The sequence below is a fragment of the Triticum aestivum genome, chromosome 4D (assembly GCF_018294505.1).
Source record: "Triticum aestivum cultivar Chinese Spring chromosome 4D, IWGSC CS RefSeq v2.1, whole genome shotgun sequence".
Taxonomy (NCBI): domain Eukaryota; kingdom Viridiplantae; phylum Streptophyta; class Magnoliopsida; order Poales; family Poaceae; genus Triticum; species Triticum aestivum.
In genome coordinates, this window is record NC_057805.1 from 65,415,788 (window position 1) to 65,432,780 (window position 16,993).

The window sequence follows — 16,993 nt, forward strand, 5'->3', positions numbered from 1 at the left end:
CAAAACATGGCAGCCAGTTAATGGGCCGGCCTACTAGGGTCCTCAAAATCATGTGGGCGTACAGCTAGGCCGGCCCATTAGTGTCGGCGAAATCTCGTGGGTCTTTAGCTGGGCCGACCCATTATGATCCGCAAGAATTTTGTGGGCCTTTACCTGGGCCGGCCCATTATGGCACACAAAAATCTTGTGGGCCTTTACCTGGGCCGGCCCATTATGGCCCGCGAAATCTTGTGGGCCTTTAGCTAGGCCAGCCCATTATGGTCCGCAAAATCTCGTGGGCCTTTAGCTGGGCTGGCCCATTATGGTCCGCAAAATCTTGTGGGCCTTTAGTTGGGCTGGCCCATTTAAACTTGATGGGCCGTGCCACGTGTCGACGTATCATAGGCGCCTTCTGTCCAATGAGTGGATGACATATGTCCCAACGATGAGCCGACACGTGTTTCCTACAGCCAATGATGATTTTACACGTGGAAAATCCCCATTGGTCGTGGCTGTTAACGGGTTATCGGATCCAAAACCAGACTCGATAGCTTAACGGCGTTCCGTTACGGTGGGTGCCACGTGTCGGTCACCCTTGACGAAAGCACTTCTGTGACGCGCGATTAATCGTCATGGAAGTGGACACTTCCGTGATGATAATTTTGGTAATGTCATGGAACACTTCTACGACAGCACAGGTATGACTATCTTGATTCTGTCATAAATTTGTCATGGATGTACATGCATGACAAAAAACGCGACCTACTGTGACAAACACGTATCATCACGGAAGTGTGTTTTTTCGTAGTGTATGTGAAGGCTTGTTCCAAACCTCACTTACACACTCCATGAACCCAGGTTGATGCACCCAGTAGTTTTCAAATCTAAAGATATGAGCTTTTGGAATTGAGGTGCAGATAGATATTACACAAGGAACATGATCAGACGCAGTTCTAGCAAGAGGTGCAACTTGTGTCATTGGATGTTGATTTATCCAACTGGCAGAAGTAAAAAAACCAGTCCAATTGCTCCAGAAGTGGAACATCCTGCATGTTAGACCAGGTGAACCTTATACCTTTTAAAGGAAGTTCCAGCAGACCTAAATGACCAATGATGTCATTAATGATAAAAATATCATTAACATCCCCACCAGGAAGATTACGATTGTCCATGGACCTGATGAAATTAAAATCTCCCAATAACAACCATTTTTGCTCGGGTTCCACCTGAAGATTATACAGCCAGTTAACAAACTCATCCCTCATTATACCCTGACAAGGCCCATAAACATTTACTAAAAACCACTGGTCATTATTATGCACCGACGTGAAACTGATGACAATTCCAAAAGGCTTTACTTCAACTAAGGCACCCTCAAAAACATCTGAGTGCCACACTCTCAGAATACCTCCCGAAGCTCCCCTCGAGGGTGATTCAATGAACTGATCAAAACCCACAGGGCAAATGCTCTTAATTAATGAACGAGGACAATCAGATAACTTGGTTTCTTGCAAACAAGCAACCGCACACTGACTTTCAGTAATTTTCTCTTTCACAGAGCGCTGTCGAGTTTCAGAATTAAGACCACGAACATTCCAACAAAGCACCTTCCAATTACGCATAGACCGTTGATTCATGAGATACCAAACGCAAAGTAGCAAAAACTGCATGACAAACAATGCCATACACCCCACACCATAAGAAACAAAATGCACCCAGATCTGACCACACAGCATAAAGTTCAGCAGGACATTAAGAACAGCAAATTTAACAGGCTCGCTACACCTAGATAAAGTTTTGGACCGCAACATTTAAACATCACTGGAGGATGGGTCGTCCTTGGGATTAGCCATAAGCTTATCCTTGGACAGCAGGTTGGGGTCGATCTCCAGCTCCGCTCCAATTGCTTGCAGCACGTTGAGAGGCGTGGATAAAGGAACTTCGTCAGACTTGGCATTATCTCCAGCATCGTCAGGGTTGGGGTGGGCCTTCTCTTGAATGGTCTTGGACCAAGGACGCCTTTTAGTGGGCTGGAGGGAAAGTTGTTCAAAACTCATAGGTTTAAACCCATCCAGTTTTGTCGTGCTTCTTGTACATCTCCGTACAGAAGTATCCACTAAAGGAACCACGGTCTTCCTTCTTCTTGTCTACTTCTTTTCGTTGGCCTGCGCAAAAGAAAAAACCACAGAGGAGGAAGAGTTCTCCTTTAAGCTGCCAGACACCACATCTTCAGGGAACACCTCTCCAGACTCATCAAATTCAAACACTGCACCATCATTAGCACGGATAACCTCATCAATTGAACCTCCAAAAAGAGCTCTGGCAACTGGGCGTTTAGCCACAATAGGCTTCCTCAGAACAAGGGTGCTGGGCAAGTTTGGCACCAATGAAGACATCTTCTGAGAATCATCAAAGGCAATGGTCCACGTGCGCTTGGAGTATGTCACTGTCCCAAGTGGCTTAAAGAACATAGGTCTAGGCACCTCTTTGACAGCAAATTCAGGTAGCAGATTTTCAAATGATCTCTTCCAGATCATCTCTGGAGGAAGCGGTGGCCCCGCTACAATCCTTCACATGCCAATGAAGATTTGATGCTGCTGAATGACAGGAGGTTGATATGGTACAATTGCCAAAGGGTTTTCCAAAACAGCCGGCTGCACATTGTCCTGTAACTGTTGCTCTGGCTGAAACTAATTTTGCTCCTCGAACTGAACCTCCACATGTTGTTCAACAGACCCAGAACCATCAGGCTGATCAATGACAATAGAGACCTGGTCCTGCTCAACCACCACAGGCTGTGGCGGCTGCTGAAGCTCATCCTCATTGTCCCCCCAGTTTGCATTTCCCCATCCGGCATCTCCTATGTTTTCCGGAGGCAGTGGAGGTGCAATAGGTGCATCGTTCCATCCAAGCATTGGATATGGCGGGAGAACAAACATCAGATTGTCCTGTTGCAGGTTTCCAGGCAATGGGTGAGGATTTCCATCCAGAGGCATTGGATCTTCATCATTTGGCATCTGATCAGCGAAGTCAGCGCCCAGCACATAGCAAGCAGCAGTCCACAAAACCTGAGCTCCTCCCCATTCTGCATAGTCTTCGAAGACCACATCACGTGGCACCAACGGAGTGTCTGGAAAACTTGCCTCCACCAAAGTACGAACCAAATATGGATCCTCACTATCCCAAGAATGAAATTTCCCAAAGGTGCCTACCGCCTGTGCTATGAACTCCGTACTGCGATAATCAAGAGGAATACCAATGAACATGAGCCAACCCTTACGGAACCCATGACTCCCCTTAAAATTCTCTCCCTCATCATGCTTCATAAATCTAACAAAACGATCATCACCCAGAGGAAATGGGGCATGCTGAATCAACGTATATCTGACAGATGGATCCCTGACTTGAAATAACCCTACCCCATGGAACCAAGGCTGAGCGGAACGAACCAGAGTACCTCTGTTCTGCAGGAACTGAACAATCTCTTCCCTGACCGGCCCAAGCGGTCCCTCCGGAGCAGGCATGACCTCGGCGACCATGTAGTCCTCATGGCGGCGAGGAGGACGAGCCGCAGGTGTGATGAAGGTGCGTGGAAGCCGCCTAATAATGATGGCCTTTATCTTTTTTTCACACGGGACAACGCTCTAATAATGATGATCATCACACTTCTATTTATTTACAACTCAATGCGTACAACTCGATACTAGAACAAATATAACTCTATATGAATGCCTCCGGCGGTGTACCGGGATGGGCAATGAATCAAGAGTGACATGTATGAAGAATTATGCATGGTGGCCTTGCCACAAATATGATGTCAACTAGATGATCATGCAAGGCAATATGACAATGATGAAGTGTGTCATAATAAACGGAACGGTGGAAATTTGCATCGCAATATATCTCGGAATGGCTATGGAAATGCCATAATAGGTAGGTATGGTGGCTGTTTTGAGGAAGATATAAGGAGGTTTATGTGTGATAGAGCGTATCATATCACGGGGTTTGGATGTACCGGCGAAGTTTGCACCAACTCTCGAGGTGAGAAAGGGCAATGCACAGTACCGAAGAGGCTATCAATGATGGAAGGTGAGAGTGTGTATAATCTATGGACTCAACATTAGTCATAAAGAACTCACATACTTATTGCAAAAATCTACAAGTCAACAAAAACCAAGCACTATGCGCATGCTCCTAGGGGGATAGATTGGTAGGAAAAGACCATCGCTCGTCCCCGGCCGCCACTCATAAGGAGGACAATCAAAGAACACCTCATGCTTCAAATTTGTCACACAACGGTTACCATACGTGAATGCTACGGGACTTGCAAACTTCAACACAAGTATTTCTAGAATTCACAATTACTCAACTAGCACGACTCTAATATTACCATCTTCATATCTCAAAACAATCATGAAGTATCAAACTTCTCATAGTATTCAATGCACTCTATATGGAAGTTTTTATTATACCCATCTTGGATGCCTATCAAATTAGGACTAATTTTATAGCCAAAGCAAATCACCATGCTGTTCTAAAAGACTCTCAAAATAAACATAAGTGAAGCATGAGAGATCAATAATTTCTATAAAATAAGACCACCACCGTGCTCTAAAAGATATAAGTGAAGCACTAGAGCAAAGTTATCTAGCTCAAAAGATATAAGTGAAGCACATAGAGTATTCTAATAAATTCCGATTCATGTATGTCTCTCCAAAAGGTGTGTACAGCAAGGATGATTCTGGTAAACTAAAAATCAAAGAATCAAATCATACAAGACGCTCCAAGCAAAACACATATCATGTGGTGAATAAAAATATAGCCTCAAGTAAAGTTACCGATAGACTAAGACGAAAGAGGGGATGCCTTCCGGGGCATCCCCAAGCTTAGGATTTTGGTTGTCCTTGAATTTTACCTTGGGGTGCCTTGGGCATCCCCAAACTTAGGCTCTTTCCACTCCTTATTCCAAAATCCATCAAATCTTTACCCAAAAACTTGAAAACTTCACAACACAAAACTCAACAGAAAATCTCATGAGCTCCGTTAGTATAAGAAAACAAATCACCACTTTAAGGTACTGTAATGAACTAATTCTTTATTTATATTGGTGTTAAACCTTTATTTATATTGGTGTTAAACCTAATGTATTCCAACTTCTCTATGGTTCATACCCCCCGATACTAGCCATAGATTCATCAAAATAAGCAAACAACACACGAAAAACAGAATCTGTCAAAAACAGAATAGTCTGTAGTAATCTGTATCAAACGCATACTTGCGGAACTCCAAAAAATCTGAAAAAATAGGACGTCCTAGATAATTTTTTTATTGATCTACTGCGATTAGAATCAGTATTTTATCACTTTCTGGTGATTTTTAACAATTGTTTTCGTGAGCAGAAAGTTTCTGTCTTTTTCAGCGAGATCAAATAATTATCATCCAAGAAGATCCTATAGGTTTTACTTGGCACAAACACTAATTAAAACATAAAACCACATCTAACCAGAGGCTAGATGAATTATTTATTACTAAACAGGAACAAAAATCAAGGAATAAAATTAAAATTGGGTTGCCTCCCAACAAGTGCTATCGTTTAACGCCCCTAGCTAGGCATGAAAACAAGAATAGATCTAGGTATTGCCATCTTTGGTATTGGGAAAGAAAAGAGAAAATTTCTTATCTATAGCTTTTATCTTTCTATTTTGAGAAAGCACGTGGCCATTAATGGTGGAAGAAAGATTAAGCATGCTACGGAAATTTGCATCTAAGCTAGCCTTCATCTGTTTGATAATTTCGTTTTGATAAAAGCACAAAAGAGAGGTGGATTCAACCTTCTCACTCATGGGGTGACTAAATATAGTTTTCATCTTTTCATAGGTATCTATGGCATCGCCCTCAAGAAAACCTTCTTCAAAAGTAGAATCTAAAACTTGCTTGAACAAAGAGGGTAAGCCAACATAAAAGCTTTTTAGGTATATCTCAATTTGATATTGGGGCACATAGCTGGCTCGGATCCTTAATAGCCTATCCCAAGCATCTTTCAAAGACTCATCAAGTAAATAACGAAAAATTCCGAGATCATCTTAATCGAAATTATTCAAACCCTCATTGATAACCCCGGTAGGTCTTTCCATAGCATCATTATTTATGAGCTTAGAGATGACAGAGGGACTATCCAAAGTACTAAAACCCGGGAGAGAACCCTTAGCCCTTTTCGATTCGGCCATGGCGAAAGAAAAGCAAACGAAAAAGAGGCAAAGAAAAGGCAAAGGTGAAGTGGGGGAGAGGAAAACGAGAGGAAAATGGCAAATAATGTAATGCAAGGGATAAGAGTTTGTGATGGGTACTTGGTATGCCTTGACTTGAGCGTAGATCTCCCCGGCAACGGTGCCAGAAATCCTTCTTGCTACCTCTTGAGCATGCTTTGGTTTTCCCTTGAAGAGGAAAGGGTGATGCAGCAAAGTAGCATAAGTATTTCCCTCAGTTTTTGAGAACCAAGGTATCAATCCAGTAGGAGAATACACGCAAATCGCCTAGTACCTGCACAAACAATCAAGAACCTTGCAACCAACGCGGTAAAGGGGTTGTCAATCCCTTCACGACCACTTGCAAAAGTGAGATATGATAAAGATAATAAGATAAATATTTTTGGTATTTTTGTTGTATAGATTGAAAAGTAAAGATTGCAAAATAAACGGCGATAGAAATAGCTAGTTGATGGGAAAATAATATGATGTAAAGTAGACCCAGGGGCCATAGGTTTCACTAGTGGCTTCTCTCATGATAGCATATATTACGGTGGGTGAACAAATTACTGCTGAGCAATTGATAGAAAAGCGCATAATTATGAGAATATCTAGGCATGATCATGAACATAGACATCACGTTAGTGTCAAGTAGACCGAAACGATTCTGCATCTACTACTATTACTCCACACATCGACCGCTATCCAGCATGCATCTAGAGTATTAAGTTCATAAGAACAGAGTAACGCATTAGGCAAGATGACATGATGTAGAGGGATAAACTCAAGCAATATGATATAAACCCCATCTTTTTATCCTCGATGGCAACAATACAATACGTGTCGGTTCCCTTTCTGTCACTGGGATCGAGCACCGCAAGATTGAACCCAAAGGTAAGCACTTCTCCCGTTGCAAGAAAGATCAATCTAGTAGGCCAAACCAAACTGATAATTCGAAGAGACTTGCAAAGATATCAAATCATACATATAAGAATTCAGAGAAGAATCAAATATTGTTCATAGATAATCTTGATCATAAAGCCACAATTTATCGGATCTCGACAAACACACCGCAAAAAGTATTACATCGAATAGATCTCCAAGAACATCGAGGAGAACTTTGTATTGAGATCAAAAGAGAGAGAAGAAGCCATCTAGCTAATAACTATGGACCCGAAGGTCTGTGGTAAACTACTCACACATCATCAGAGAGGCTATGGTGTTGATGTAGAAGCCCTCCGTGATCGAATCCCCCTCCGGTGGAGCGTTGGAAAAGGCCCCAAGATGGGATCTCATGGGTACAGAAGGTTGCGGCGGTGGAAAAAGTGTTTCGTGGCTCCCCTGGATGTTTACAGGGTATAAGAGTATATATGGGCGAAAGAAGTAGGTCGGTGGAGCTGCGAGGGGCCCACGAGGGTGGGGCGCGCCTACCCCCCCTGGGCGTGCCCTCCTGCCTCGTGGCTTCCTTGTTGCTTCCCTGACTTCCACTTTAAGTCTCCCGGGTTGCGTTTGTTCCAAGAAAGATCCTCGCAAAGGTTTCGTTCCGTTTGATATTCCTTTTCTGCGAAACACTGAAATAGGTAAAAAAACAGCAATTTGCACTGGGCCTTCGGTTAATAGGTTAGTCCCAAAAATAATATAGAAGAGCATATTAAAGCCCATTAAACATCCAAAACATATAATATAATAGCATGGAACAATCAAAAATTATAGATACGTTGGAGACGTATCAGATACTTCTATTTGGTCTAATCTGCCTGTGTAAAAAAATTAAGGCGGGAGAAGGCAGCGTACGTATGTCGTTTCCCACACGAAGGTGATACGTTCCCTCTCGGAACCACGAGCCTTTTTGAGGGAAGCTCCTGTTTGCAAGAAGCTTACACCAAAGCTTGTCCCAATTCGGCCAAAAATTTACCGCAGGATGTTGGTGCCATGTCATGACACCATGCCAAGTTTCATGATTTTCAGGCGTGTTTTGGATTTACAGGAATTAAGAAACTAAGTTCCTCAATCTTCCCGGCTGAGCCACGACGCCGAGATGTTTGAATTTCATTCCCATTTCTTGCATGGGACCTAGAAATTCACCCAAGGACACACATGTGATTTTTCAAACAACTTTGGTGCACTGGAGCATGTGCTTGTAGTTCAAATTTGAATTATGCACATTAAATGAGTAGAAACTCAATTAATGTATAAAAAAGGTCGAACGAACCCGGAATAATTCCAAAATTTAGCACGATACTTCTATTTGGTCTAATCTGCCTATGTAAAAAATTAAGGCGGGAGAAGGCAGTGTACGTATGTCGTTTCGCACACGGAGGTGACACGTTCCCTCTCGGAACCACGAGCCTTCTTGAGGGAAGCTCCGGTTTGCAAGAAGCTTACACCAAAGCTTGTCCCAATTCGGCCAAAAAATTTACCACAGCATGTTGGTGCCATGTAATGACACCATGCCAAGTTTCATGATTTTCAGACGTGTTTTGGATTTACAGGAATTAAAAAACCAAGTTTCTCAATCTTTCCGGCTGATCCACGATGCCCAGATGTTTGAATTTCATTCCCATTTCTTGCATGGGACCTATAAATTCACCCAAGGACACACATGTAATTTTTCAACCCACTTTGGCGCACTGGAGCATGTGCTTGTAGTTCAAATTTGAATTATGCACATTAAATGCGCAGAAACTCAATTAATGTATAAAAAAGGCCAAACAAACCCGGAATAATTCCAAAATTTAGCACGATACTTCTATTTGGTCTAATCTGCCTGTGTTAAAAAAATTAAGGTGGGAGAAGGCAGTGTACGTATGTCATTTCGCACATGGAGGTGACACGTTCCCTCTCGGAACCACGAGCCTTCTTGAGGGAAGCTCCGGTTTCCAAGAAGCTTACACCAAAGCTTGTCCCAACTCGGCCAAAAAATTTACCGCAGCATGTTGGTGCCATGTCATGACACCATGCCAAGTTTCATGATTTTCAGGCGTGTTTTGGATTTACAGGAATTAAAAAACCAAGTTTCTCAATCTTTTCGGCCGAGCCACGATGCCCAGATGTTTCAATTTCATTCCCATTTCTTGCATGGGACCTATAAATTCACCCAAAGACACACATGTGATTTTTCAACAAACTTTGGTCCATTGGAGCATGTGCTTGTAGTTCAAATTTGGATTATGCACATTAAATGCTCAGAAACTCAATTAATGCATAAAAATGCCAAGCGAACCCGGAATAATTCAAATTTAAACATGACACTCATGTACTAGTTGCATGTTCACTGTACGTAAATGTTCTAGCAATTCAAACACCATCCTTTCCCTCCGTGACACCATTTTGTCTTTCAAAACATAATGAAAAATCAGGTATACCACAAACAGTTTACTAGAAAGAATCATGTGGGATGTGATATAAAATATCTTGGCGCACCGTCTTGTCTGGCTTACACAGGAAGCTTCGTCGTCTACAGTGCACCGCCCCCGCTTGAACCACACTTGCGCACCAGTTTCTCACGGCACCGAGCGAATATTTTTTTTCACCGCGAAAATATCTATCTCCCCGCCCCCTCCCTCCTACCAAAAGCCACATTTCCACTGTTCCTCCTTGCTTTCCAAGTTCAAACCTTCACTGCTGCTTACTGGCAGCTCAGCCTCCTCGCCGGCGACCCTTCTTTTTGCAGTGCCGCCTCCTCGCCGGCTACCCTTCTTCTTGCAGCGCCGCCTCCTCGCGGGCGACCCTTCTTCTTGCAGCGCCGCCTCCTCGCCACCGACCCTTCTTCCTGCTGCGCGGCCTCCTCGCCGCCGACCCTTCTTCTTGCTGCGTGGCCTTGTCGATATGGTCCGGTAATCCACACCCCACCCACACCATCCACCTCCTTTCCCGTCCCACATGCCCCGACCGACGGCGTGACACCTTCCACCGAAATCACTGCCCCTTCCTCCAATTAAGCGCCGCCCACATCCATTTTGCACACAGTATAACGTGGAGCTCAGTAGCATGCGGCCGCACGCGCGCACGAGGTCGCTATGGCTGCCATGCGTGTCGACCGCCAGATCTTGGAGGAGCACCTCATCTTCGAGGCCACCATCGATGCCGCCACGCGGTTGTCTACTTTAAAATATAGTTCGTGCTGTTTTCTCGAGGCCACCGCCAGTGCCTTCTAGTGATTTGTCCTCTATAATTTTAATATCCAATCTGATGTTCAGTTAACAGTTTGGTCCTCTGAAATGTAATGTTCAATTAACACTTTGGTCCAACAATTGCTACATTTTGTAGTACTATTCTCAAGCATTCTTTGTTTTGTTAACTGTCTTATCTTCTAGTACATGTTTCTATTCTGCAATGTCGTGCTCAGTTAACTATTTTGGTTCATTTGGTCTGTTGTCCATTTAACTGTTTGGTTCAGTTCTGCAATTTGATTTTCATTTGCTGTGGGTACAATTTTGTATTGTTATGCATGTGACACCAATCAAATTTGGCTGTACTCAATACATATTCTACTGATAGTATGGCAACTCTTAGTTAACCTGATCAAGATCTTCCTTATGTGTGTTGCAGGGAAACAATGGGAGACACTGCGGTTTACCATCGAGGTTTGTTCAAGCAGGGTCCTTTGGCTAATAGCACATTATTATGCAGTTGCAGGAATCATTCTAATATTTAGCTTTCTTACAATTTGGTCTTGCACATGTAGGTCCTGCTGTCAGAGGCTTAGACCCACAGTTCGACTCATTTTGCATATGGGGAAATGAGATGTCCATGAATATCAGTCAAGTCAAGAAACTCAGAAAGATTGTTAGGATGAAGAAACTTGCGACGAATAACAGCAAGATCTTTGTTTGCACAATGAAGAAGACATCAGTCAACTATAGGATGGTACCAACTCTTTTACCTTGTTTTTACCCCTTGCGCCATTTCAAAATTTACAACAGCGATTTATGCATAGCTTTGTTTTCAGTACTTTTCAAAGCAGTTCACCGATGATTACCTCTCAAACCACCTGCATGGTCAAGAGGCGAGGAAGGTATTCATTCAACACCCACGGTACAATATTGAAGTCTTGCTGAAGAGGACAAAGGTTCACGGGCAATTATCCATAGCCACTGGCCTAAAGTTGCAAGGACATTCAACATCACTGAAGGCTCAATATTTTCCTTCCGCTTCTGCAGTTTCCCAGATGAGATTCATATGTCTATTTACCGTGTATGGTGCTACTTTCCAAAGGTTTTTGATGCTGCATGTGAAACTTGGTGTTGTTGTGTAATGGCGTAACTGAGTGTCGAAGCTATCTGATGTAATTCGATTATGAAATCCTGGTTTCTTTTATACGGATATGAAATATCTGGCGTGTTTCAAAAGAAATATCAGTTTGATTAGTACATGGATTATCAATAATAGGCTAATTACCCTGCTTATTGGGGTTTTCTATTGCAGAATGTTACTCAGACAGCATCATGGGTGATGAACTCAAACAACCTGCATGGTTTCTAGTAAGTAGGCGTGTTCGATCAACTAACAATCACACATGGCTTCCGGCAGCGAAGTTTTTGCGTTAGACCACCTTGCACAAACGTTTCCACACAAAGAACTGTGTGTGATATACATACCTACGGAAATGTTTTTCTAGGATTCACCGTGTGGGATGTACATACCTACGGAAATGATTTTCTGGGATTCACCGTGTGGGATGTACATACCTACGAAAATGATTTTCTGGGATTCACCGTGTGGGAAGTACATACCTACAGAAATGATTGGGTTTCGATGCCTCGCCCGATCACACACGAGCTCATTTGGTGTCCCAGGAGGGCCTATCACCGACGGTTTCTGGGTCGTGTGGGAAGGACCACCCTATCGCCCACACTCACTTGGCGACAGTTCCATATGCCATCCGCGGAAGGGGTTAAAAACCATTTGTATAGCACCGACGCGTACCAGTGTGTAGTCTCTGCGCCTAAACTGGAGACCTTGGGTGCTTCGTGATCCTTTTAGATGGTTCAAGATGGTGTTTTGCTCCACACCTATTGAGGTACTGTATACTATTCACGTAAACTTTTGTAATCTGCCTTTTTCAATTTGGAGTACACTTTTGGTACTAATATTATGTTCTATGCTCAATGAAGAGCTTGTCCATCCTATCATGGAGAAAAAGGTATAACCAATTGATGGTTCAAGAAGCACCGGGATTTTCTCAGATCTCATGACATTCATTTGAATACAATAACATTGGAAGGATATGCATCCAACAATGCAAACAATAGCTTTGTCACATTCTTCATGTTGAATGTGAGGGAACTATTGTCCGTGAGGATTAAGTTTTTCGACAAGAAATTTCTTATGGCTGCAAGTGTTGAATAACATAAAAAGAAGTTTCAGGTGGACCTAACGGCTTCTGATCATGCTCGGATTCTATTTACAACAGCTTGTCATACTGTACCGGTACAATTTCTGGCCGGGGATCTTGATTTTATGGATCAGACCGGTCCATTTGATTGTGACTGCCGGAAACTTTGGTTGAGTTAGATGTCATTGTTCCTGTTCAATCTGGATTTTGTCTAAACCTGATGAGCAATTAATCCTCGTGCTTTTGTACTGTTTGTAAGCTGGAGTTAGATATTATTTCCCTTTTCAACTCGGTTTTGACCCATATTTTCTTTCATACTGGGCCAATGGCTTGCCATTTCTTTAATTAAGACATAAATATTATAAGCATTCACAACATAGGGAAAGAACATCACTCTCGCGGGATCCTTGAGATCTTTGTTCATTATAGAACCCGCAAGTTCTTAGCGCCCACCAGCACCCACAAACTTATTTTCAGCTAGCACACCAAATGGGTTGTAATTCTTAATAAGAAAAGTTGCATGGTAGTGACAGATTTGGATTTGTCATTTGGGACCCACGAGGAAAAAGCCTATCCACGGCGGTGCTGACTCGACAGTAAACATTGGGAAACCTGGTTTTAAAATTACTGTAAATCCAGAACTCGCCTCAAAATCATGAAAATTGGCATGGTGTTATGACATAGCACCAACATGTTGTGGTAAAAAATTAGTCCAATTTGGGACAAGTTTTGGTACAAACTTCTTACAAACCGGAGCTTCTCTCAAAAAGGCTCATGGTTCCGAGAGGGGCCTTGTCACCTATGTGTGCGAAATGACATACGTTGTCTCTTCCCGCCTTGATTTATTTTACAGAGGCAACATGCAACTATAGTAGTGTCGTCCTAAAAATATGAAATTATTCATGGTTCATTTCGCCCTTTTATACATTATTTGAGTTTCCTAGGCATTTTGGAACATACTTTGGTTTGTGCAAAGGCCATGTGTGTACTAGCCACATATGTAATTGGATGTTCAATCTGTTTATGGAATCAAGTCCTTATAAGTTATAAGTACATATGTTGTTGTCCTGTGTGCAATGACATTGCACACGGACCATACTGGGGAACCCGTCGGTGATGATTTCATCAATCGTTGACAATTGTATACCACCAAGAGTTTGCCCACAACACGGACGGCTTATTAGCATCAATCGTCTGCGTTATTATCGGTCTTCGCACACATTTCTGATTACACACCTATTTGCCGCGTATTACACACATCTTGTTATATTGAACTGTTTCTATTCTCTTGGCTCAAAGCAAACAGTTCATCCGAGTGAACCGCATGCCATATATCGCACACACCTTGATCTGGCTGACCGTTTCTTTTGTGTTGCCTAATCACAAACAGTTCATCCGAGTGAACCGTATGCTGTATATCGCACACACCTTCATCTGGCTGCCCGTTTCTTTTGTTTATCCTCATCGCAAACAGTTAATTGAACTGAACCGTATGCCCTACATCGCACACACAACTAAAATCTGAACCGTGTTTGATGCATCCGCCATTGCATACGTTTTGCACCTTTTTTTGACGGGTTTTTCACACCATTGTTTACGATTATTGCATCGCACACAGTTTCGTCGAAGGGTCTCTGATTGTAGTGTCGCGTTAGCGGCATCCTGCAGTAGTGTATAAACCAAAAATACCAAAAATATTTACTTTATCGTTTATCTATCTCTAACAGATCTCACTTTTGCAAGTAAACGTGAAGGGATTGACAACCCCTTTATCGCGTTGGGTGCAAGTTGTTTGATTGTTTGTGCAGGTATTCGGTGACTTGTGCAGTGTCTCCTACTGGATTGATACCTTGATTCTCAAACTTAGGGAAATACTTATCTCTACTTTGCTGCGTCACCCTTTCCTCTTCAAGGGGAAAACCAATGCAAGCTCAAGAAGTAGCAGGAAGAATTTCTGGCATCGTTGCTGGGGAGATCTACGCCAAGTCAAGCCATACCAAGTACACCTCATAAACTCTCATCTCTTGCATTACATTATTCGCCATTCGCCTCTCGTTTTCCTCTTCCCCACTTCTAAAACAATTTTTGAAAAGATTTGCCTTTTCTTCGCCCCTCTTCCGTTCGTCTTCTTTGATTGCTTTTTGTGTGCTCGTGTGTTAGATCGTTTGTCTTGCTTTCATGGCTAGTACTCCCATCATTGTTAGCACTACCGATAATGAAGTCCTCAATTTTCAACAAAGGGGGGGAGAAAAATTATAAGATGCTTGGTATAGAATTTACAATGCTCAACATAGATCTGCTCGCAAGCAATCTACTGCCGTTCTTCTTCACAATTTTTATGTGGGTGTTACTCCTTGGAATAGATATGTTATAGGTACCATTACCGGAGGGAATTTCTTGGGGAGCCATACTTTTTATTCTTACAATTCCATGATAGATTTCTTAGGCCCACCACCTCTTTTGATCAATGGAGCTGTTTCAACCTTGGAGCATGTAATGCAAAGGCTTGATATTATTGAGAATAAGATTGCTACCGTTGAGTTGATTGAAAATTTGGATAAAAAGATTCATAATCAGATTACTCAATATGGATCTAAAGTAGGAGTTACTTTAAAGAATCTTAGGGAAAAGGAACCCATAGTTAACGAAAAGATAGATCAAGATTCTACTAGAATTGGCAAACTAGAAGATATTGTTACCAACTTGGGTTTCGCTTTTTCCTCCGTTAAAACTACTCAAAATCTTCCCCCTACTAAGATTGCCAAGTTTACTTATGTTCCTAAGAATAAGGGTGAATCTTCTAGTAAAGATAATGAAGATCTCAAATCAATAAGTGTTCACTCCAATTTTTTCCATATATTAAGGAACCAATTGCCATGAATGAATTTCTTGATTTCTTGCCTAAGAGTTCGATCATTGATAAAACCAAAGAATCCCCTAAGGATTATAAGTGCATGATTGAAGAATTGCATACCAAAGATGATTATACCTAAATCTATTCGTGTTTTATGCCTAACTAAGGGCGTTAAACAATAGCGCTTGTTGGGAGGCAACCCAATTTTATTTTTGTTTTTTGCTTTTTGCTTTTTAGGTTCTGTTTTGCAATAAATAATTCATCTAGCCTATGGTTAGATGTGGTTTAGTGTTTTAATTAGTGTTTGTGCCAAGTAAGACCTTTGGGATAGCTTGCGGTGATAGTTGATTTGATCTTGCTGAAAAACCGAAACTTTTGCGCCCAGTCCCAAATTTTTTAATTTTACACAAAATTGATATACAAATTGCCCCTGTTGTCCTGATTGTTTAGACTTTTTGGAGTTACAAAAGTATTCAAACTATCCAGATTACTACAGGTCGTTCTGTTTTTGACAAATTCTGTTTTCTATGTGTTATTTTCTTATTTTGATGAATCTATAGGTAGTATCGGGGAGTATGAACCATGGAAAAGTTGGAATACAGTAGATATTACACCAATATAAATAAATAATGAGTTCACAACAGTAACAAATGTGGTGATTTATTTTCTTATACTAACGGAGCTTATGAGATTTTCTGTTGAGTTTTGTGTTGTGAAGTTTTCAAGTTTTGGGTAAGGATTTGATGAACTATGGAATAAGGAGTGGCAAGAGACTAAGCTTGGGGATGCCCAAGGCACCCAAGGTAAAATTCAAGGACAACCAAGAGCCTATGCTTGGGGAAGCCCTGAAAGGCATCCCCTCTTTCGTCTTCGTCTATCGGTAACTTTACTTGAGGCTATATCTTTATTCACCACATGATATGTGTTTTGCTTGGAGCGTCTTGTATGATTTGAGTCTTTGATTTTTAGTTTGCCACAATCATCCTTGATGTACACACCTTTGAGAGAGACACGCATAAATCGTGATTTATTAGAATACTCTATGTGCGTCACTTATATCTTTTGAGCTAGGCAATTTTGCTCTAGTGCTTCACTTATATCTTTTTAGAGCACGGCGGTGGTTTTATTTTATAGAAATTGTTGAACTTTCATGCGTCACTTATATTATTTTGAGAGTCTTTAAACAGCATGGTAATTTTCTTTGGTTATAAATGTAGTCCTAATATGATAGGCATCCAAGAGGGATATAATAAAAACTTTCATGTAAAGTGCATTGAATACTATGCGAAGTTTGATTCCTTATTATTGTTTTGAGATATAGAGATGGTGATATTAGAGTCATGCTAGTGAGTAATTGTGAATTTGAAGAAATACTTGTGTTAAAGTTTGTGATTCCTGTAGCATGCACGTTTGGTGAACCGTTATGTGATGAAGTCGGAGCATGATTTATTTATTTATTGTCTTCCTTATGAGTGGCGATCGGGGACGAGCGATTGTCTTTTCCTACCAATCTATCCCCCTAGGAGCATGCGCGTAGTACTTCGTTTCGATAATTAATAGATTTTTGCAATAAGTATG